The 24983-nt window shown below is 38.5% G+C and overlaps 1 pseudogene; it reads left to right on the forward strand.

Moving 5' to 3' along the window:
* The first annotated feature begins 3670 nt into the window (after nucleotides 1–3670).
* Nucleotides 3671–8155, forward strand: LOC124542817 (annotated as a pseudogene).
* Nucleotides 8156–24983: the final 16828 nt, after the last annotated feature.

The following is a 24983-nucleotide window of genomic DNA, read 5'->3' on the forward strand; positions in this document are numbered from 1 at the left end:
AGAATCACCGGGCTACGGGAGGCCACCACAACCGACTGACCCTTGCGACGTACAACGGACGCACGCTACGGCTTGACTCGCATCTGGCGCAACTTGAGGTAGAACTTGGGAAAATTAGGTGGCACATATTAGGGTTATGTGAAGTCCGGAGAGAGGGAGAGGATACCGTAACCCTCGATTCGGGCCACCTAATGTACTTCCGAGAGGGAGACCAACAATCCCAAGGTGGCGTTGGGTTTCTGGTAAATAAGTCCCTAGCTGACAACGTTGTGGAAATCTCCAGTGTGTCGAACAGGGTTGCGTACCTCGTAATAAAGCTCACCGAGAGGTACAGCCTCAAGGTGGTGCAAGCGTACGCACCGACCTCGACACACTCTGACGATGAAGTGGAAGAATTGTTCGATGATATATCGAGGGCCCTCTACTTCACCACGAAAACCCACTACAACGTTGTCATGGGGGACTTTAACGCTAAAGTGGGAGTACAGAATTGCAGCGAATCGGTAGTAGGACCCCATGGATTTGGAAGTAGGAATCATAGGGGGCAAATGCTTGTCAACTTCCTCGAACGGGAGGGGCTCTTCTTGATGAACTCCTTCTTCAAGAAACAGCCCCAAAGGAAGTGGACGTGGCAAAGCCCCGACACTATGACCAAAAATGAGATAGACTTCATCATGACAGACAAGAGGCACATATTCAGAGACGTCTCTGTGATCAACAGGTTCAATACCGGTAGTGATCACCGACTTGTCCGAGGCTCTCTGAATATCGATTTTAGGGCCGAGCGCGTCCGTCTGATGAAGTCCACGCTCCGACCAAAGCTGCTCCAACCTATTGCGGGATCTGAAACGTTCCAGTCAAACCTGGAGAACCGATTCGCTGCCGTGAAAACCACAACAGACGTAAACCAGACCCTAGAAAATGTAGTTCGAATTCTCAGGGAAGAAGGTACAAGATTTTGTGGCATGCAGCGTAAGGGCAGGAAGTCCAAACTTTCAGAAGAGACCTTAGGGCTAATGAAGAAACGACGTGAAAACCCACCTGTCACTTCGTCAGAAAAGCGACAACTAAACCGAGAGATCAGCAAGCGCGTACGACACGACCTCCGGTGCTCCAATACTCTTACGATTGAAAGAGCAATCGAGCAGAATCGGGGGTCTAAGGTGTTCGTACAATCTCTTGGAAGGAGCCACCTGACGAAGTTGACCACATCAAGTGGAGAAGTCGTTTCTTCCAAGACGGCAATTCTTTCGGAAGTAGAGGACTTCTACGGCCAATTATACGCATCGCATGCACCTCGACCTGATCCCGAAAATGAGGATTCTAGAGCTACATTAACACGCCATTTCTCAGAAGACCTGCCTGAAGTCAGTGTTGGCGAAATCGAGATTGCTCTTAAACAGCTTAAAAATGGAAAAGCCCCTGGAGAGGACGGTATTACTATAGAGTTATTAAAAGCAGGAGGTAATCCGGTACTCAAGGAACTCCAAAAGCTTTTTAACTCTGTCCTCTTCGAAGGGAGAACTCCGGAGGCGTGGAGCAGGAGTGTGGTCGTCCTGTTCTTCAAAAAGGGAGACAAAACCCTGCTGAAGAACTATCGTCCCATATCCCTACTGAGTCACGTCTATAAGCTGTTTTCAAGAGTGATCACGAACCGTCTTGCGCGAAGATTCGACGAATTCCAACCCCCAGAACAGGCCGGGTTTCGGACCGGATACGCCACCATAGACCACATCCACACAGTGCGGCAGATTATACAGAAGTCCCAAGAGTATAATCGGCCCCTGTGTCTTGCATTCGTGGACTATGAGAAGGCCTTTGACTCGGTTGAAATCTGGGCTGTTCTGGAGTCCCTGCAGCGTTGCCAAGTTGATTGGCGATATATCCAAGTGATGAGATGTCTCTACGAAGCCGCCACCATGTCCGTCCGAGTACAGAATCAGCAAACAAATCCCATACCATTGCATCGAGGAGTGAGACAAGGGGACGTTATTTCCCCCAAATTGTTCACTAATGCAATGGAGGATATGTTCAAGACGCTGAACTGGAAAGGACGTGGCATCAACATCAATGGCGAATACATCTCTCACTTGAGATTCGCGGACGACATCGTCATCGTAGCAGAAACGCTGCAGGACCTACAACAAATGCTGAACGATCTGGCTGATTCTTCTATGCGTATCGGCCTACGGATGAACTTGGATAAAACCAAGGTCATGTTCAATGAACATGTTCTACCGGAACCGATTGCGATACACGGTACCGTCCTCGAAGTTGTTCAAAAATATGTCTACCTTGGGCAGACTCTGCGATTTGGTAGAAACAACCTTGAGGACGAGGTGAATAGAAGAATTCAGCTAGGTTGGGCAGCGTTTGGAAAATTACGTCGAATCTTTACATCGTCGATCCCACAGTGCCTTAAGACGAAAGTCTTCAACCAGTGCGTCCTACCCGTCATGACATACGGAGCCGAAACGTGGACACTCACGGTAAGGCTGGTCCACCAGTTTAAAGTCGCTCAGCGTGCTATGGAAAGGGCTATGCTCGGCGTTTCTCTGCGGGATCGCATCAGAAATGAGGCGATCCGCCAGAGAACCAAAGTCATCGACATAGCCCACCGGATTAGTAAGCTGAAGTGGCAGTGGGCTGGCCATATTTGCCGCAGAACCGATAACCGTTGGGGGAAACGTGTTCTAGAGTGGAGACCGCGTCTCGGCAAACGTAGTGTAGGACGTCCTCGGGCACGGTGGAGTGACGACTTACGCAAGACGGCTGGCAGGAGCTGGATGCGAGTAGCCCAAGAACGATCTCAGTGGCGTGCAATTGGAGAGGCTTATGTCCAGCAGTGGACGGAAATGGGCTGATGGATGGATTTGGAAAAAATGGCAACAAGAATATCTAACAAGTCTTTCAGCACGCAGCCGATGGCAACAACCTCAAGAAAATATCAAAGTGGGAGACATCGTAATTATCAATGACGGCCACCTTCCGCCAGGCAAGTGGGCCTTAGGTCGCGTAGTGGAACTACACCCTGGAAACGATGGATACGTTCGTGTTGTAACACTCAAAACTAAGAGCGGATATATGAAGAGACCTATCATTAAATTATCAATTCTACCTATCAAACAAGAAGAAAATCAAAGCAAAACTGAAAATTCGCCATCTCAAAGTCATGAAGAAAAATCTAAAATATCAAGAAATGTAAAGAAAAAATATAATTTTTCAGTCGTGGCTACTTGTGTGATGTTATTTTTCATGACTTTAATAGCAAACACACAAGGTATAATACAGTATAACACAACATCGCTATCAAATACCGCGGCTTATACTTCGATAGAATGGCTACTATGCATTTAATTCAGGATAAGTGGCGCCTGATTGTGTATTACGACACTAGCCCATACGGCTAGAAGGCTTCTAGCAAATACATAAAATATCTACAAGCGATATGCGAAAAGATAGGTGTTCATTCAGCATGCGACGGTGTCCTGTATCAATTACATCATCGCTATTCCGAGTTAGAGAATTACAATAGCCTATGGCTAGATCAGCAAAATACCGCGCACGCGCGCCGATTTCGTCGCGGGCTAATCAATGGTGTCGGTAACATTGCCCATTCATTTTTGGAATATTGGACAATGATTTCGCGGAAAAATATGAACATGATATTATGAAAATAAGAGAAAATCAAAACCATTTAGCACAGTTATGGAAATATCAAACCTCCGTCGTTGAAGCTGAATTTAATTTAATCAAGAAGGCGGAAGTTCTAATGGAGAAGAATCACAAAATAGTGAATAAAAAACTTATGGACTTAGCGGGTTCCATAAATATTCTTAAATCAGAGCTTCAAAACAGCCCCTATATCAACGAGTTCACTCTCTCAGCAATGATCGCTAACAACATGTTGTATGATTTAAAACATATTCAGGATGAACTTTTAAACACGCTCACTGAGGTATTTCATGGAAAATATGACGTACACCTTTTCCAACCTGAGCAATTACAACACGAGCTAAGCGTCATATCAGCAAAACTCCCTAAAGACCTATCATTACCGATTGACCACGTGAATTTATCAAAATTATACAAATTTGTAAGGATTAAAGCACGATTATCAAAAAAGTTTCTTATATTTAAAGTTCGAATCCCATTAATAGCAAGACACTCGTACGAAATGTTTCAAGTTACTCCCATTCCTAGACAATTGGGAAACAGCATGATCAGCATTGTACCTATCAGCAAATTCATAGCATTGAATCTTAACAAGGATTTATTTTTGTCCGTAGCAGAAAATGATTTACAAACGTGTGTTGAGCAAGATTTTGAAATTCTCTTATGCCATCTGAAGAAGCCTATCTATCATATGAAAAACGATCAAACTTTATGCGAGAAAGAGAATGCAAATATCTGTAAAACTATCACAGAGCCTTGTAAAAATATTCTTTTACAAACAAACACAATGAACACATATTTTTATTTCTATTGCAATACAAGTCACCTCAGGCTACTGTGCGAAGATCATATTACCGCCATTCAGCTGAGTCATACGGGGTTATTGATAGTCAGTCCAGACTGTATTATCAAAACTGCTGATTTTATTTATCATTCAAGTAGTCAATATATGAGCAAACTCAGATTAACGATGAATTTAGTCGTACCAGAAATCGCTCAGTACTAGTTCAGAAAGGTTAGATCAGAAACAACTACTCGCTATACAAGACCAACTGGACAGCATGAAAAGGAACCAGCCGTTGATTGAGGGAATATCCTATCATGATATTCATCACTACTCCCTCATTTATCTGATCGTGGCGGTGGCAGTAGTGGTCGGCGCAGTCGGCGGTTGGAGGCGCGTGAGACGCGCTCGCCGCCGGGAGTCGGCAGGCGGGAGCGGTCCAGCAGTGATAAGTGATAGTGAAATGCCAAGCCAGCATTTAAAGTCTCAAAGTAATGAGGTGATAAGTGAAAGCAAGTTGCAAACAAGTGCGCGTAAAATACATCAAAACAGAGGCACCTCACCCGTGCTTCAGTCTGTTTTCACAATCGATACCGGGGTGTAATAACGGTGTATGCAATTTATAATGTATATACTTTGAATGTAATGTTATATGTTATTTTTGTGTTTTTATTATTTTTTTGTATCATTTTCTCTAGAATAATCAAAAATGCCTATCACCTTGTTAACAATATTAATTTCTTAACATTTTTCCTAGATTAAGCAAAAATGCTCATCATCTTGTTAGTAGTATTAGTTCACCACATCATCCTCTATCTTTCGGCCCGGGAGCATGTACGGGCTAACACGCTGATTTGTAGCGTCAGCAAATCGCGCTACAACGGCGAATTATATTTTACACCTCAGTCCGCAACGAGCAGCCGCGCGTACTCACGGGTCTCAATATCATTATATCATTAGCAATTTATCATTTTATCAAATAAAGTTATCAAACATATCAACTTCTATCAATTATCAAGCATATCGGTTTTATTCAAAGTGCCTTGGTCATATGCTCACGAAAAGTGACATTTGATGAAGTAGAACTGATGATGAAGACCACAACTGGTAATCAGAACCTATTAGTAAGTAACTATTTTACGGGTTTAGTTCTATTTCTTTAAGATAGTCGTCAAGCAATTGATGTTAGTAAACATCCCTATGATGAAGTCTAGCTGATGGTGGACTACCAGGAGAACTCCTCAATGATTAACGGTATTGCATCGGGAAAAATGGTATTGTCTAATTGGCGATGAGCAGTTAGCATTAGGCTATTGTAACTTAGGTAACGCTTAATTTGAGTTGCAGTCCACATCGTATTGAAACGGCGTTGAGTTATGTTTAGAGTCGAAAGCCGAAATGTACTGAGTATAATAAAGTGAATGACAAACACTACCAATTGTAATTATAAATAACAAAACAACACTGAAAAGCAGTAAATAAATTTTTGAAAATTTGAAAATAAACTAATGGTGTCATCTATACAATCAATAGATTTAGGTTTGTATGTATGTATTATGTACCTATATTAGCAATTTTGGCACCGACTTTGAGAGGTGATTAAAAAATCGTAAATTGGATATGGATGTAACTGATTATTGTTTATTTATAAAAAATTATGATGTCGACGATTTAATATGTGGTGCGAATAGTATCTCAGAATTGAATAAGATTTGTGAAGGTACTAGTCAGGTTTTAAAGTCGGGATGTTTTATTTTACGCAAATGGGTTTTTAACTTTGACCGCGCGAACCCTAATGACGCATATAACGTTACAAAACAACTTGCATTAGGAAACGATATTCAGAACAAAACATTAGGTATCGGGTGGAATAATAAGTCAGACGAATTAATATTTTACTCTCAAATAAAACACGACTCGAACGATATTATAACCAAACGAATCATTTTATCAAACGCGTCACAAATCTACGATCCTTTGGGATATACTGCCGCTAAAGTTATTACTGTCGCAAAAACTTTATTACAAAAATTTTGGCTATTAAAACTTGAATGGGATGAACCGGTTTCCTGTGAAGTCGCAAAGGCATGGAAACGATTCATCACTGGCCTCATGTCACTTAGTAGTGTAAGAATTCCGCCTTACGTAATGTGCAATGATCCTATATATATATAGAACTGCATATATTTACGGCCGCTTCACAGACAGCGTACGGCGCCTGCGCCTATGTTCGTAGTATTAACAACGAGTCGACGGTTATCACGCGTTTATTATGTTCCTAAGGTAAGGTGGCACCGACAAAACCTACAACTATACTTAGGTTGGAGTTATGCGGTGCATTATTGGGCGCGAGACTGTACACACGGATTTATGAATCGTTGCGTTCTAACTTCAATAAAATAGTGTTCTGGACAGATTCGACAATTGTGTTAGGGTGGTTAAGTATGCCGACTAATTTACTTAAGCCTTATGTTCAAAACCGTACCTCGGAAATTCATAGTTTAACGAAAGAACTCCCGTGGCGTCACGTACCTGGTAAACAAAACCCAGCTGATTTAGTTTCGCGCGGTGTCGACCTCGATACACTTTGTACTTCCCAGGTATGGTGGGAAGGTCCAGATTTTCTATACGAAATTAATTTCGAATTACCCAAATTAATAAATATTAATTATTCAAACTATGATTTACCCGAATTAAAGTCAACAGTTATTTGTCAAGTCGCTAACCAGTCGATAGATAATATTATGTTATTTCCTTTTCGTAGGTTTTCTCAATGCGTACGAATGAAACGTGCCGCGGCGTATGTGGTGCGTTTCATACATAACTGCAACCAGGCTTTCCTTTTTTACGATGTGGCGTTGACTACGCGGGACCCGTTTTCATTTTGAACCGTAACTTGTGTCGGACTTGTCGTCAGATGCTTATATATTGGCACTTTTTACACAAACGTTTTATTTCACGTCGCGGTAATCCTATGATGAAAAATAAATATATAAATAAATGATTCCATCCTATGCTAGCCATTTTGGGGGTTTATGGGAGGCCGGAGTAAAGAGTTGTAAATACCATCTGAGACGTGTAGTAGGTAATGCACATTTAGAGGAGGAGTTTTTCGAGGAGTTCGGCACAGTATTGACCCAGGTTGAAGCTGTCCTGAACTCCCGACCCTTGAGTCCTATATCCACAGATCCGCACGACTTTCTCCCTCTCACTCCAGCGCATTTCCTTATTGGCCACCCGCTAACTGCACCTGTAGCTGCTGATCTACACGACGTTCCGGCCAACCGACGTATCGGAGATGCAGATCAGGTGTAAATGGTACCAACACGAGGGTGACCTCAAAAAAAATACTTTGGTTGTTATAAAGGACGACAACCTACGTTGTTGTTACAACCTCTGAAATGGAGCCTGGGCCGAATAATAAAGGTGTACTCAGGCAAGAATGGTATTTCCCGAGTTGCAGATATCCGCAGAGCTGATGGAATCGTTAAACGGGCATTTTCGAAGATCTGCCCACTTCCTTTGCACGACGAAATTTAAAGGGATTGTAGCTGCCGGGAGTCATCGTGTCCTATTACAGTTGGAAGCTGGTGCTTCCAAGGCCAGGAGCATGTCGACGCATTTATGCATCGCGCAACGCATCATATTGGTCAGCTGATCGGTGATGACGATGATGATGTCAGCGCGAGTAGACCAATAGGGCGACCACGGTAGTGGTCTAGGAGGGATACGGACAACCTTTGCACTCGACCCACTCGAATTCTACCCTTACCGTGTAAAAGTAAACGTAACTAGACTCCTCAAAGACATAGTCAAGTTGCAAGAAGAACTCAAGGGGATTAAAAAAGGCTGTGCGTGCGTCTATTGAGTGCTTTAAGGAATTAAAATATGAGATCGAAATGTTAAAAGAAACGGTCAGTATGAATAACTACCCTGTCAATATAAACAAAAGACGCGGAGCTTGCTTAATTGATAGTTTTGAGTGTAATAGTGGCCCCATGGGTTTACCGCCTATGATCAAAGATAAGGATAAAAATGACCATCAAAACATCTGTTTAAGAGAATCAGAAGATCAAAATAATAAAACAACAACTCAAATGAGGGCATTTACTGCTCGCCGCATTCAAATGCAAGTAAGCGACACGAATCGGAAGTAACGGCAGTGATGACTCATCCCGCTACTACAGCAAACCGATCCGATAAGAGCGCGAGACATACGGCGAACTCGGTCGACAACAACATTATGATGTCGAAAACAAAAACTGTTGCAGAAATTGTTCGAGAAGGAGAATGGAAAAACCAGAAAAAGGATGATGAATAGATTCGAGTTCAACGGAAAAGAACACGAAATCGTTTTATGGGACACAGGGGAAAGGCGATTTTAGAACCTGGAAATAAATTTAAAGTTGCGGAAACTAAAATTCCAATTTATATTTATAATGTGTCAAAGGAAGTGTCAGTGTGTGATATTCATGCTTACATTAAAATAAAGTCGAGCCTTGATGTTGACATAGAAAAAAATAGTATGAAAATAAAAAAAGACTATGAATCCTACAAAATATTTGTACCTAAACATAAATTAGACTTGTTTATGTCGGATGAATTTTGGCCGGAAGGAGTTGCCTATAGGCGATTTTTTGACTTTAAATAACGTGTGAATGGCAACGCCTATAAGAACAGTGTGAATAATCAAAACGTATTATGTTATAGCAAAACTAAATTAGTTCCTTTCAACTGCAAAAATGTTATAAGATCTGTGGATTGTGTACGGAGGCTGTGTGGCTTGGCGGACGTGGTTGCGCTGCAGGAAACCTGGCTGATGCCGCATGACCTCAGTTTTCTAGGGAGTATTGACAACAACTTCGCGTACACGGGTACGTCAGCTGTGGATACATCGGCAGGAGTGCTTCGTGGTAGGCCATACGGTGGTGTAGCCTTACTCTGGAGGAAAGATGTGTTTCCTATGGTAAATGTAGTGAAGTGCAGTAGTGTGCGTCTTACAGCAATTAAAGCCACACTCAAAGATCGCAGTGTTATGTTTTTCTCTGTATATATGCCTATCGATTCTAGTGAAAATTTAGTAGAATTTACTGAGTGTCTAAGTGAGATAACCGCTATAATTGAAAATCAACATGTGGACTCTGTTTTTATGTTAGGGGACTACAACGCACACCCGGGTGAGTTGTATGAAAAAGAATTTACATCGTTTTGTTCAGAACAAATGTGGTCGTGTATAGACATGGACTTATTACCATCAGACAGCTATACGTTTGTTAGTGATGCACACGGTTCCCGTCGCTGGCTCGATCACTGCCTGGTGACTAGTGCCGTCCGGCACTAGTCACCAGGCACTGCGATTACGTCTATATGTGTTCTTTATGATACCTATTGGTCTGATTACTATCCTCTAGTAATAGAATGTAATCTTAATGTAATAACATCTAAAATAAATGTAACAAACAGGTGTGAAAATAAAATCATTTGGGGTCATCGGGATAAAGAGCAATTATCTAAATATCATTACGAATGTCAGTTAAAGTTATCAACATTAGCTTTTCCGGAGGAATTGATGGAATGTTGTGATAGTGTGTGCAGTAATACATATCACAGAACACAAATAAATCAGTTATATGATAATATAGTACATATCCTCTCTGAGGCTGCAATCTGTAGTCATATTGTTAAAGGCAAACGTAAACATAAATTCCTTATTGGTTGGAATAAGCATGTGCGTGACGCTCACGACAGGGCGAGATTTTATTTTCAAACCTGGGTACTTTACGGCAAGCCAACTACTGGTGATACTTATATTGAAATGTGTGAATCCAGACGTATATTTAAATAGAAACTGAAATGGTGTCAAAACAACCAGCAACACATACAAATGGATATTATTGCTGAACACCATAAAAACAAGAACTTTGGGCAATTTTGGAAAACCACCAACAGGTTTAATCAAAGATCAGGTCTTCCTATCAGTGCTGGTGTTCATGAGCCCTGTGAAATTGCTAATTTGTTTAAGCAGTACTTTAAGGTAAAATCCCCACTAGGACCCGTGTTGCAGGTGTCTGATGCTGAGGTTTGTAACTCAAACCGTAGTACAATATTTACAGTTGATGAGGTAACGGAAGTGCTAAAGAATATGGTAAGAGGTAAATCCCCTGGACATGATAACCTCAGCATTGAACACCTGCAACATGCAGGAGCTCAATTACCAAAAATCTTAGCGTTGTTATTTAATCTGTGTATTGGGCATTCATATATACCGGATTATATTATATTATCGGATTATATTATATTGATACTTGAAATCGTATTTTCATCCCTTACCTTTCTCCTCCTCCAATCCTCATTTATTTTAAAATGTTGTGTATGTTTTTCTTACTAGTTATGTGTGTATTTTCTCATTATATATGTATGTATTATTTTTACTACTTTATTATATTTGTATTATAGTACACCTCCACCCTAAATTTATTTATTTATTATAATGTCCTATGCCAACCGGTTGCCTGAAAGAGATCGCTCTTCTAGCGATAAGGCCGCTGATTGTATACTCTATAACATTGTTTTTTTTTCTGTTTTAAAATTTTATGTACTTTCCTTGGTGTAAAATAAAGTATATTTCATTCATTCATTCACTCATAATCTTATGCGTACTATAGTGATACCCATTAAATTAAAAATAATTTATTAAAAATAAAACGGGTGATTCATCGGACGTTTCTAACTATAGGCCGATCTCGCTTGCTACGGTTACTGCGAAGGTCTTTGACCGTTTGCTTGGAAGGTGACTGGATGAACACGTCTCGCTTAATGACGCAAAATTTCGCTTTCGACCTGACCTCTCTACGGAAAGTGGTATCCTGTGCCTCAAGCAAACGATTCAATACTATACTGTCAGGAAAACACCAGTATATGCATGCTTTTTAGACCTCTCCAAGGCATTTGATCTTGTATCGTATGATATTCTCTGGAATAAATTAAAAACTGGAATAAATTTGTCTGATGAAATTATATAAGTTTTAAAATATTGGTACAGGCACCAAAGAAATAATGTTAAATGGGCTGGTAAGCACTCTGAAGAGTATAGGTTGGATTGCGGAGTGAGGCAGGGGGCTCTGACCTCGCCCACACTTTTCAATTTGTACATTAATAAACTGCTTGAGGAGCTCAGCAGTACTGGAATCGGTTGTCATATTGACGGAGTCTGTGTCAATAATATTAGCTACGCAGACGATATGGTACTGCTGAGTCCCTCACAAGTACCACTACCACCTCTCAGTAGTGCAATGAAAAGACTTCTTAGTATATGTGAAAGTTATGCAGTGACTCATGGACTAAGATACAATCCAACGAAAAGTGAGTTTATGATATTTAAACCGGATCACAAGCGTTACAATCATGTACCAAATACTACACTTTGTGGTACATCACTAAAAAAGGTTGACCGTATTAAGTACTTGGGTCACTGGTTTACGGAAGATATGAAAGATAATGTTGATATAGAGAGAGAACGGAGGTCGCTGTCTGTTCGTTGCAATATGTTGATCTGCCGATTTGCAAAATGTACAAAACAAGTAAAAACTACGCTCTTTAACGCATTTTGTCAATCTTTCTATGCGTGCAGTCTGTGGGTGAACTATACTCGGAGGGCATACAGTGACTTAGGTGTGCAATACAACAATGCGTTCAGGATATTGATGGGGCTGCCGGGATACTGCAGCGCCTCTGCTATGTTTGCAGAGGCTCACACAGATGGTTTTGCTTCCATCATGCGCAAACGCTGCGCGTCCTTACTTCGACGAGTACGGGACAGTCCCAACACCATCTTGCGTGCATTGTCGGACCGCTGGGATCCACCAATACTAGCTCACTGGATACGACTTCACGTAGTCCAGTAGAATAGTTTAAAATTAGTTTAAAAAAAAAAAAAAATTGTCATACATAAATAATTAAGTAAAATTGCTTTTGTGAACTTACTAACCAATTTAGGTATTAAGATTAATTAATTTATTTTACTAACACTATATGGATCTATGTAAATTATGGTCTGAAATAAATGATTATTATTATTATTATTATTAAAGCACTAATAAACGGTCATTCTTTTAAACGCAATTTTTATTCACCAGTACTCCATTTTGCCACCTCAATAAATTAGAAATATATGCAACATATATATACTAATATGATGTTTTTGGTTATAATGTATTAAAATAATTCTTTAATTCTTATATAAATACAAATAAAATAATGATAATATACCCGACGCAAAGCTGCCCATAATGCAGGCTGCATTTCCACGCTATACGGCAATGGACAACCTCTGCGCCAGGTAGGACCCGACATCAAATCCCCTCTCTCTAAGGCGATAGCCAATCTCCCTGATTAAAGCAAGGGCATCCGACCCCCAACATCCTGATGTCTCGAACGCTAGTGGCACAAATAAAAATCTTTTACACAAGGAGGCATACTTCTCCCGCTTTTTCGCTGCCGCACTCTCAGCAGCCGCCCCAGCCGTCCGTATTGTATGAGCCAGGTGAGATACTGCAAAGGTATTGACACAGCATCCCACAACAAACTCCTCCCCCTTTGTCATGGGACCAGTGTCAAACCATCTGGTCTCTTGCCATCGGAGCGACAGAGACCTGGTGGTTCTAGGACGCATGGGACATTCGCCGAAAGCAAGGCCCTCCGAACAATGTCGTTAAGAACGTGGTGTCGGGGAAATCTCCCCGAGCATCGTCCGCAACTCAATGCGTGATGCCCGTTGGCACCCACCATGGACCCGCAGATGCATCGGTGTGGTTGACAAACATCGCAGCCCAGGCGGAGAGCCATAGCCACACGCAAAGAGTCACTGTCGAGAAAAGTCCCAAAGTAGGGGGAAGGCAACCAAGCTCCAGACTCCGCCTATGACACCGCTCTAAGTCTGGCCAGATCGACTCCACCAGCTGCACTGACAAGTCGGTCGAGCTCAGACTTGTACCCCACATCATCCCAAGCACGCTGCCTCTCTGCAAATCCAGGAAGGGGTGCATTCGGGAAGACTCCGCTACTCCCTCAGCAGCAAAAGGTATGATAATCCTGCCTCCATCGGAAGATAAAATTTTAGAGACCAGACTAACAACCCCATGCGCCGATGCGAGAAAGGCAGGCAGACACACATCCCTCACTCGTCGCACACCTAGACCCCCAAACCGTACAGGCAAAGAGGCTTGGCTCCACTGGGTGTCATTCAACGACACATTCAAGATGCTTTCCACCGTACACTTTAAGGAGCTGTCAAAGGAAGATATATCTTGAGGGAACAACCAGACAGGAGACGTCCTTAGAAGATAGGTAATCTGTGGTACCGCAAAACACATTCTCAACAGAACCAGGGCTACATGCGCAGAGATCTTTGTGAGACGGTTCTGAGCAAGTAAAAGAAGACGTCTCCCGGCTTCAATAGCCTCGGGGACTGCTTCTGGAAAAATAGGTGAACCCAGAAGATAAAAGGTATCACGAGATAGCTCCTTGACGCCAGGTAGAATGGAAGAGAAAAGAGAGAATTTATTAAAGGGGCTGGCTCCACATTGAAAAAACTCGCATTTATCTGAGTTAATCTCTAACCCTAAGTTTTTAAAGAGGGGAATCAAAGTAAGGATATCTTGCTTCACATCTTCTGGCTTTCCCCCAATAGTACCATCATCTAGGTATCATATATTAAGTGGAGATTTTAAAGACAAGATTGCCTTGTGGATTGCCAGGCTGAAAATAAGTGGTCCAAGTGGATCCCCCTGTTGTGCACCAACTTGGGAGAGTATAAGGGAATTCTCGTAGAAGAGCTTAGAAGGGAACTGATAAACCTGTAGAAGAAATGGATAAAGAGAAGGAATATTTCTACTTACCTCATCCAGGAGTACGTCCCTTTCCACTGAGTTGAACGCGTTCTTAAGATCTAATTTTATCACTACACAATCTGCGTTCCCTGGCTCTGTTACAAATGCACGCGTTGCGTGTATTGCTCCCTCACATCCCATTTGGGTTCCGAACCCCAACTGGTGCGGCTGAAGGTATTTGGCCATATCCTCTCTAATAGCACGACACCCTAGCTTTGCCACTAAACGACGAAAAATGCTCCCCACTGCAATTGGTCTAATGCCCCATCTTTTTTTGATAGCGCGCACAGACTCGCCCCGTACAGATATGGACAAAATTCCGGATTTAATTGCCCAGTAAGAAGGAAGTTACACAAATCAACCAAAGATTCAAGCAAACGTTGCCCGTTGTCCCCTACAGAATTCGTGATCAGCTCTTTTAAATGAACTGCACGAATACCATCCAAACCGCCTGATGAACCATTATGAAAACTGACCAGAGCCTGGACTACGTCTTCCTTTTTTAACCGACTTCAAAAAAAGAGGAGGTTCTCAATTCGTCGGGGCCTTTTTTTTTATTTTTTTTATTTTTTATGTATGTTACCGAATTACTCGAAGATGGCTGGGCCGATTTTGACAATTCTTTTTTTGTTTGAAAGGGCATGTTTTACAGGTGGTCCCATTGTCAGGAGATCAGGATCTGATGATGGGATCCTGGAGAAATCGAGGGAACTCCTCAAATTTTATAGGCACACCTATAGTGATTTCGGTTTTATTCAAAGTGCCTTGGTCATATGCTCACGAAAAGTGACATTTGATGAAGTGGAACTGATGATGAAGACCACAACTAGTAATCAGAACCTATTAGTAAGTAACTATTTTACGGGCTTAGTTCTATTTCTTTAAGATAGTCGTCAAGCAATTGATGTTAGTAAACATGCCTATGATGAAGTCTAGCTGATGGTGGACTACCAGGAGAACTCCTCAATGATTAACGGCATTAAAGTGAATGACAAACACTACCAATTGTAATTATAAATAACAAAACAACACTGAAAAGCAGTAAATAAATTTTTATAAATAAAAAAAAAACCGCCTTCAAAAATGAACTAAAAAGAAAAAAATAATCAGTTACATCCATATCCAATTTACGATTTTTTAATCACCTTTTGAAGGCGGTGCCAACAAAGTAAATAAATTACTATATTGAAATCATTTAATTTGTATCGATAGTAAGGTTTGTCTAATGGTGTCATCTATACAATAAATAGATTTAGATTTAGTTTTTGTATGTATGTATTATGTACCTATAGGCATATATAGCAATGTTGGCACCGACTTTGAGAGGTGATTAAAAAATCGTAAATTGGATATGGATGTAACTGATTATTTTTTTCTTTTTAGTTCATTTTTGAAGGCGGTTTTTTTTTATTTATAAAAATTTATGACTTTTAATTTTTGAATGGGTTGATCCGGTGCCAGAGGAAAAGCTACTGGACGCAATGGGGATGGATGTTTGGACGTCAAGGAAGCTAGAGTTTGGGGACCAGACAGTGCTATTGTATCATCAGACATTAACAAGCGCACTGCCCCCCTCAAGTCACCCTCAAACACTTTTGACTCGATCGCCTTTTGAACTGAAGACGCTCTATAGGACACATCTCCATCGACATCATCGGGTGCGCTACAGGACAGGAGACATGTTGGCCTTCACTTTGGACGTAAGGTTATCCGAGCCCTGCAGAAGTGGTAATTTAAGCGCAGTATTAGAAAATGTAAGCAGTGTACACCAATCTGTTGTTCCATTAGTCTCAATACACCTTACTATAATGTCGCACAATCTACCGGCTGCTAGGTTCCTCACTCCCTTAGGAATATGCTTTAGCACCCTTACAGATATCCTGAGTGACGCTAGATTATCAAAAACATTGATAGGAGGCTGTGAACATAGAGATGGTACAATATACCGTCGTCGTCGGGTTGAAGTGATTGCTGCGCGAGAGCGGAGCCGGCAGGGAAACGAGCCACATCCTTATGTTTATGCCCAATATGTATTTTAAGCCCATGAGAGTTAAACGTTCGCGCCGAGCCGGGGCAATGAGGACACGTTAACCTTAGAAAGGGGGAACTCATGTTTTAAAAATATATATACAAAATCATAATGGAATTTGACTACGAATACAATCAAAATATTTAAGAATACAAATAATAATATTGCCATTTAAACTATTTACAATTGAATTACGCAGGGCTGCCGTTGAGGATGCAGAATGAAACCGAACGAATTTAACTTATACGTTTATTTAAGTAATTCAATTTAACAATTAATTATTTCTAATTTATAATACGTGACAGTCTGTTCGATGTCAGAACAAAAAGTGAAGTTCTGTAGTCTGAATTACATATTTATAACGAAATCGGTAAATCTCTGAATGGTCCCCACGGTATGGTGATTTTTAGTCATCTATAGTTTATTAGTCATTTATAGTCATCAGTTGTTTTAATCGAGTGCTTTATTTTGTTGGTGAAAGTTAAAGGCTCTCCTTCTAAGTAGAAAACATCGGCATACTGCGCACAAAGCAGCTCTAAGTTCGTACGTTCTTCGATATTTAAGTGATCAGTGCGTAGACGCGAAATTACTTCTTTTATGCGATCTTGCTGTTTATTGGCAGGTGTACACTGTACGTTATACATTTCTGCAGAGATTGCTCGGTCCATAGAGAATATGACGTCGCTTCGACTTGGATTGGTTACTTCAACTATTCCCCTATTATTCGAAACGGTAGTTAAGCATTCGCCAATAGTACAATTTGAAACGGTTTGTTCTTCTATAAATGCATGTCCGTCATGAATATTTATCGGAATCCTAAGTAATTTCGAAGTATTCGCTGGTATAATGTCCTCATACAAATTCGCGTTGCGGGAATCATATACCTTAATAGGATTTGAAGCGGTTTTAGTTTTTAGCAATTTGTTCTTATAATCTATTACAGCCTCCCACTTATCTAATAGGTCTGTACCAATAAGTCCATCGAAATAATCATGGAACTTATAAATGTAAAATGTCGTATTATCCGAATCATTAAATTCTTTAAAGCTAGGTAACGTAATTGAATAGTAATTTCTAGAGGTGGCGTGAATATTCTTAACTTCAAAAGGATCGTAATTTACTGGTAAGTTACTATAGTATCTTTCCACTACCTCGGGACACAGAAATGATTGATTTGCTCCTGTATCTATTAATAGTTTCATAGGAGGTGATGCGATTTGAATGTACGGAAGCTGACGTTGGGTTTGAAGATTAATTTCTATTTTAAGGTGTCGGACTTCCGGTCCTTCGAAAAATCCTGCTCGTTTGTTTTAACGCTATCGGCTTCCACTTGGGGTGTTTCTGTATAATTTTCTAAAGGTTCCTGTACGGAATATTCATAGGGTTGCTGGTATTCTACGTACTCGCTAATATCGTAATAAGGATCGTAATAATCGGCATATTCATCGTATATAGAATTGTCAATGAAACTATTGTAATTTACTTCTTTAGATTTAAAGTAGTTCGTAGGGGGTGGGTTCCCGGATTTTGCCCAGTTATGTCCTGTAATTGCTGGTTGTGTAGGCGGCAATGGTCTTGTAACATAATGGCTTACTCCACTCATAGGACGTGGTTAGTTAACATCTTGGTGGTTAAGACGTGAACCTATTTCAAAGTTATTTTGTTGAGGGTTATAATTTGGCGGTGACGATCTAAAAATTTGTTGCGTATGTGTTGGACCGAATTGGCGGGGTTGATACAGATTCTGTCTCCATTGCGGTGTAGATGGTGGAACGAAATGAGGGCGTGAAGGGCCAGGTATATTAAAGTTAAAAGGTTTAGGCGCAGGCATTGAAAACTGTTGGTTAGGCATTTTAAAGGCACTTACAAAATGATTTGGTACGGACATAGAATTTATAGATTTTTTGTCAGGTAATCTTTGGTTCCGATTTTGTAGGTACATAGTATTCATCTCCTCGTGTACGAATTCTAATGCCTTTTCGATGGTCTCAGGGCGCATGCAACGTATGCGCGATCCTAAGGGATCGTTCAAACCTCGCAAATACGCTTGAAGCGTTAATTTACGATAAAGATCTCGTTTAGCATTAATGGTGGTCTCAAGGGTATCATGCAGGCTTACATAGGTCATTATAGTACTGTATAGATTCTGGCAACGCTCATAATACTCCTGCGCGGTGCTAGAACCTTGCGATAAAATAGCTAAATCGTTATATAGAGCGGTCTCATCTCGTTGGTCCGCGAAGTTGTTCACTAAAGCAGTTCGAATGCCTTGCCAGTCGGATGGAATCCCATTAGAATTAATTAAGCGAGCAGCAGAGCCTGTTACTTTGTTAAGAATTCCGTTGAGAAGAGCACACCTTCTTAATTCACTACTACTATCACTACAAAACTGTCCTACCAATTGATCACATAATTTTAAAAATCTAGTAAGTACATTTGGGTTCCCGTCGAACTCGGGTACCAACCTTAAGGCTTTATAAATGGTGTCTAACTCAGACATTTCCGTTTGTTCTTCTATACTACTTAAACTAATATCTCTTCTATTATCTACGAAAGTTTGCCTACTACTAATAACTATCCTAGGTTCCTTCGATTTTCTTAAATGAAAAATCTTGGCAAATTTTATTAACACAGGTTAGTTAGGCTAGGATTGAGCAACCACTAAAAAGAATCTAGTGTACTCACATGAACATGTTTCGGTCTCTCTGCGTTATCGATGTCTGGATACCTCTCGTGCAGCACTACTCGTAGATTCGGATGCTCTGGATGCAGCAGCTAGACAAGCTACGGCGGGGCTTCACGCGATTACGGAAATCTTCTACGCGAAACGTTCCGCGAGCATCCTACCGACTGCGCCAATTACGTAGGGCTGCCGTTGAGGATGCAGAATGAAACCGAACGAATTTAACTTATACGTTTATTTAAGTAATTCAATTTAACAATTAATTATTTCTAATTTATAATACGTGACAGTCTGTTCGATGTCAGAACAAAAAGTGAAGTTCTGTAGTCTGAATTACATATTTATAACGAAATCGGTAAATCACTGAATGGTCCCCACGGTATGGTGATTTTTGGTAGCGCTCGATGTTCGGGAGGTCTTGCGAAACAAAGCAGCGACGCTGGCAACAGTTGGTAGCTTCAAGGAATGCATGGTGTGATTATTTCTCACGGTATGGTAATTCTTGGTAGCGCTCGATGTTCGGGAGGTCTTGCGATTATTTCTTAACAATTGTAAAATTAATAAAAATAAATAAACAGACATAATTAATCGTGACTAAGGTCCTAAAAAAATTATATAAAATTAAAAAATTAGGTAATAAACTGAACTAAAATAAAGGTAAATAACAATCTAATGAGAATTAAAATACATCAAAATTAATCAATACAAATCTAAGGGACCACAAATGGAACCCAGTCATTCAAATCTTTAAATAAAACTCTCTTTTTTTTAATTAAGTTAAATATATATATATATATATATATTTATAATAATAAATGTGAATAAAATATGTAATGAAATTATTAAAATGTCAAAGTTAAGAAATTTAAACTGTTTTTTTGATTAAATAAAAAATAATAACGATAATAACAATAAATGTGAATAAAATACTAAAAAGTCATGTCATAAAATGAAATTATTAAAATGTCAAACATAACTATAACATTTTAAATTGTATTGTGGTTCCACTCGGGATCGAACTCTTTCCAATTGAATACACACAGTACTTGAAACCCTTTCAAATTTCTATTTAGGGCCGGGATCGAACTCTGACCAATCGAATTTTAAGTCGCATCTCAGACAAATAGGCCAAGCGCGTCTTTGTCAGTGGAATGAAATTTATCAACTCAATCTTCCAGCTCTTGATGATTTTGTTGGGTAATCCGCTTAGTTTTGTTTTAGATACCTTCACTTTTTTATCACTATTTTTAATCATTTCAATTATAATCATTTATTAATTATTTTTACTTCACTTCGCTCACTTTACTCACACTTGGTTTAAATGTTTGTTTCTATATTATTAGGAAGGCCACATATATAGAGATTTTATTATCCGTTTCAATTTAATTTTGTTATGTCTTCGTCACTTCGTATATTCAAACGTCCTTTATCGTATGTATAAGTATTTTTAACACCACAAAAATTACTTATTAGCACTTTTGTATTTTAAGAATTTATTTTATGTGGAGCGTTTACTATTGACTCTGCCTGCCGCGCCCATCATTTTTGGTTTCAAATTTTATTTTTAAATGTTGAAAAGAGTAACTACTGAGTTTCTTGCCGGTTCTTCTCGGTAGAATCTACTTTCCGAACCGGTGGTAGTTTACTTAAAATTGTTGTTAAATAACGATTCAAAGTTCTTGAAAAAGCGTGGTTTAAAGTAAATAATTTGGTTTTAAATACTCAAAAAACAAAATGTGTAGTTTTTACCCTACCCAATGTTAGAAAGCAAAATTATAATATATCTTTAAATGGTGACCGTCTTGAAGTAGCTGATACTACGGTGTTTTTAGGAATAGAATTGGATTCCAGACTTCAGTGGAGTCCCCATTTGTCGTCACTAACAGGAAGACTTAGCTCCGCAGCATACGCGGTTAGAAAAGTTAGACAACTAACTCATATTGATACCGCTCGTTTAGTTTATTTTGGTTATTTTCACAGTATTATGTCATATGGCATATTACTTTGGGGTAACGCTACAGATATTGAATCTGTCTTTATTTTACAAAAGAGAGCAATCCGGTTTATTTATAATCTTGGAGCTAGAGACTCTCTTCGGGATGTTTTTAACAGAGTAGGAATACTCACTGTTGCGTCGCAATATATTTACAACAATGTCATGTATATTCACAGTAACATTGATCATTTTGATAAAATCAGTGATAATCATTGTATATGCACTAGAAGTAAGGATAAGCTTATAACGCCAAGTTTCCGACTCCGCAAAGTCAATAAATCTTTCTTGGGGCAAGGTATCCATTTCTATAATAAAATTCCGCAGAAATTTTTAACTTTGCCGTCTCGTAAATTCAAATCGTTTATAAAAAATACATTGGTAAAAAAGGCGTATTATTCGATACAAGATTTTGTAGATGATAAAAAAGCGTGGAATTAATACCTGTTGACTTTCAGGCAAGATATATTAATTTAAATAATTGTATTAACTAACATGACTGTACTTATTTTTTAATGTTGAAAAAGAGTAACTACTGAGTTTCTTGCCGGTTCATCTCGGTAGAATCTACTTTCCCAACCGGTGGTAGCTTCATTTAATTGTTATATGACGATTCAAAAGTGCTTGAAAAAGCTCACTTGAATAAAGTATATTTTGATTTTGATTTTGAATAAAGTATATTATTGATTTCGAAATATATTTTCTTTTTCATATAATCTTTTATTGCCTTAAACCTTAAAATATTATGAAAAAATAAAGAAATAGACGTTATTTTTCAGTTATCCTGATATTATAAAAAACAACAATATTAATATCTAACACAGGCTTTATTTTTTTCCCAATGGAAATATGAGAGAATGGGCAGCAGCGTTCTCTCAATTTGTCGAAGATCCGACCTCACACTGGTCACCAACCCGCTTGCCCAGTGGTGACTATGGGCATTTACCCCCCAATAGAATGAGGCACAAAAAGAAACGGCCCTCAGTTCCCGATAGCCCTGCTATTCTCAATTACGGCAGCAGTCGCAGTAACGGCGGGGCGGAGGGTGCGAAGAATCCCCGGGTGACGGTAGGCTACCAACACAAACGACTGTGCTTGGCATGTTATAATGGACGGATACTAAGACTCGAACACCACCTCGCCGAGCTGGAAGTGGAAGTAGGTCATATTAATAATAATAATAATAATAAGCCTTTTATTTACTTAACTTCAGTACAACGTTTACAAGTATGCTATATAAATTTACATAAAGAAAAGAAGAAAAAAAAAAGTTAAGGCCCCTAATGGGTATAGGCCTCCTCCAACATCCAAGAATATGGTACACAATACAGGTGATCATTAATATAAATTCTCATATTCTACCGATTTATCGGTGTGCAAAATATTAAACATGCAATAAATAATAATTTATATAATATTAACAAAAGCAAGTCTACCATAAATTCAATCACATTAAAATAAAATAATAAAATAAAATTAAGGAATAAATAATTTAGATTACAAAAAATAAGGATTACATAATAATACAATTAGTTTCAATATTTTCATCAATTTTTGTCACATAAATATTCATTAACGTTATAGTAGTGCCGTGATAACTTTTAATTGAAACAACACTTAGCTAAAAATGTAATTACCTTTATTTTAAAACTTATAAATGGTGTATGTTTTGTAAGTTGTCCTTATAAATAAATAAATAAATAAATAGTACAATTTATTTAAAAGCAAATCAAATACCTTTTTTTTAAACATAGTAAATGGTAAATCCTTTAAGTGGTCGGGAATATTGTTATATATGCGTATCGCCATACAGTATACATTTTTTTTATATAAAACTAACTTTTGTACAGGAGCATAGAGCTTATGTTTATGTCTAGAATTTGTACCCAATACATCATCATTTGTCTTAAATAAATGTCGATGTTTTTGGACAAACACACTTACTTCGTATATATACAGACAAGGAAAAGGAAGAATTCTTAATGATTTAAAGAGCGGTTTGCAACTGTCTAAACATCCTACACCACATAGCGATCTTAAACATTTTTTTGAACTTTAAAAACTCTATCTGAATCTACGGAATTTCCCCATATTATAACTCCATATCGAAGATTGGAAGATACATATCCGTGATATGCTAACATTGCGGCTTCTTTAGTGGCTACTTTTTTGAGACGTTTTAAAACGTATACAAATTTCTCAATTTTATCACATGTTGCATTCACATGTTCTTTCCAATTACAGTATTTGTCTACATGGACCCCTAAAAATAATGTTGAATTAACGTTTTCAAGTTTCGTATTGTTCCCTGAAACATTTATATCTAAAAAATTACTATTCAATGTTTGAAATTGTATAATTTTAGTTTTAGATAGATTGATTTGTAGATTATTATTATCTAGCCAGTTTATTACTTTTGTCAAAACGGTGTTGGCTTCCCGTTCAATATCCTGTCTATTGTTACATTTTATATTAATTGTTGTATCATCAGCAAATAAGATACATTCGTGATTTAACGCATCTGGCATGTCGTTTATATAAATAAGAAATAGTAAAGGTCCTAGAACACTCCCTTGTGGAACTCCGTAGCGATTTACCAGATAATTAGAGAAAAAAAATTGCCTTTTAAACTTGCAAACTTTTGTTATCAGCACACATTGTTCTCTGTTATATAGGTAACTTTTAAACCATTCGAGCTGTTGACCTCTAACACCATACCTATACATTTTTTGTAATAGTAAATTGTGAGATACGAAATCGAAAGCCTTTGTCATATCTAAGAAAATTGATAAAGGGTATATTTTTCGATTTAAACTTTCAGTTATACTTTTTATGAGAGTAAAGCAGGCTAATGTTGTGGAACTTTTTTTCCGAAACCCATATTGAGAATTCTTTAATATCTTGAATGTTGTTAAAAAGTTATATAATTTATCACTCATTACCTTCTCGAAGATTTTTGAAATTATTGGTACTAAGGTAATGGGTCTATAACTACCGGTATTAAGCGGATCACCTCTTTTATATAATGGTTTTACTACAGATTTTTTTAGTCGTGATGGAAATATACCTTCTTCTAAGGATTTGTTTATTAGATGAGTCAATGGTTCAGCTATAATATAGGCGCATTCTTTTATAATTCTTGTATTTAGTTGATCGTAACCAACAGATTTTGTGTTTTTGAGTGCGGATATTATTTTAAGTATGTCAGACACATTTACTGGTGTAATGAACATAGAATTATTATTTATAGGTATATTTGTAGTATTTTTTGTCACTTTACAAGTTGTCAAATCTTTATTAGTTAAATCTATAAAATAATTGTTAAATTGTCAGAAATTAGTTTAGAGTCAGTACATTTTTTATTATTAATAATTAATTCATTTATGTCATTCTTATCAATTGTATTATCAAATGACTTTTATATGATATTCCATGATGATTTACATTTATTTTTAGAATTTATTACATGTCTTGTAGCTGTGATTTTTGTGAAAGATATATACATTTTTTAAGTATCCTGTTGTAATTGATATACTTTTTTTTGTTGTAATATTTATTACTCGGCGATAAGAGATATTTTATGTATATCTGTCGTTTAATTATACTACTTTTTCTTATTCCTTTAGTTATCCACTTGTTACGGAGTGCTTGGCGAGATATTTTAATGTATATAATGGGAAAACACAATTCAAATAATAGAGTTAGCCAGTCGTGAAAATTTGAAAATGCTTTATCAAAATCGGTTTATTTATTTATTTATTTAACACTTTTTGTACACCACAATTACAATTACAAACGATTACAGAATACACAAACTAAAAACTAATGGTGAAACAAAGGCGGCCTTATGGCTTACTAGCCATTTCTTCCAGACTACCTTGGGTTAGAAAGTTGTCTGTGGAAGACAGTATAGGGTGGTGCAATTATAGCTA

The sequence above is a fragment of the Vanessa cardui genome, chromosome W (assembly GCF_905220365.1).
Source record: "Vanessa cardui chromosome W, ilVanCard2.1, whole genome shotgun sequence".
Classification (NCBI taxonomy): domain Eukaryota; kingdom Metazoa; phylum Arthropoda; class Insecta; order Lepidoptera; family Nymphalidae; genus Vanessa; species Vanessa cardui.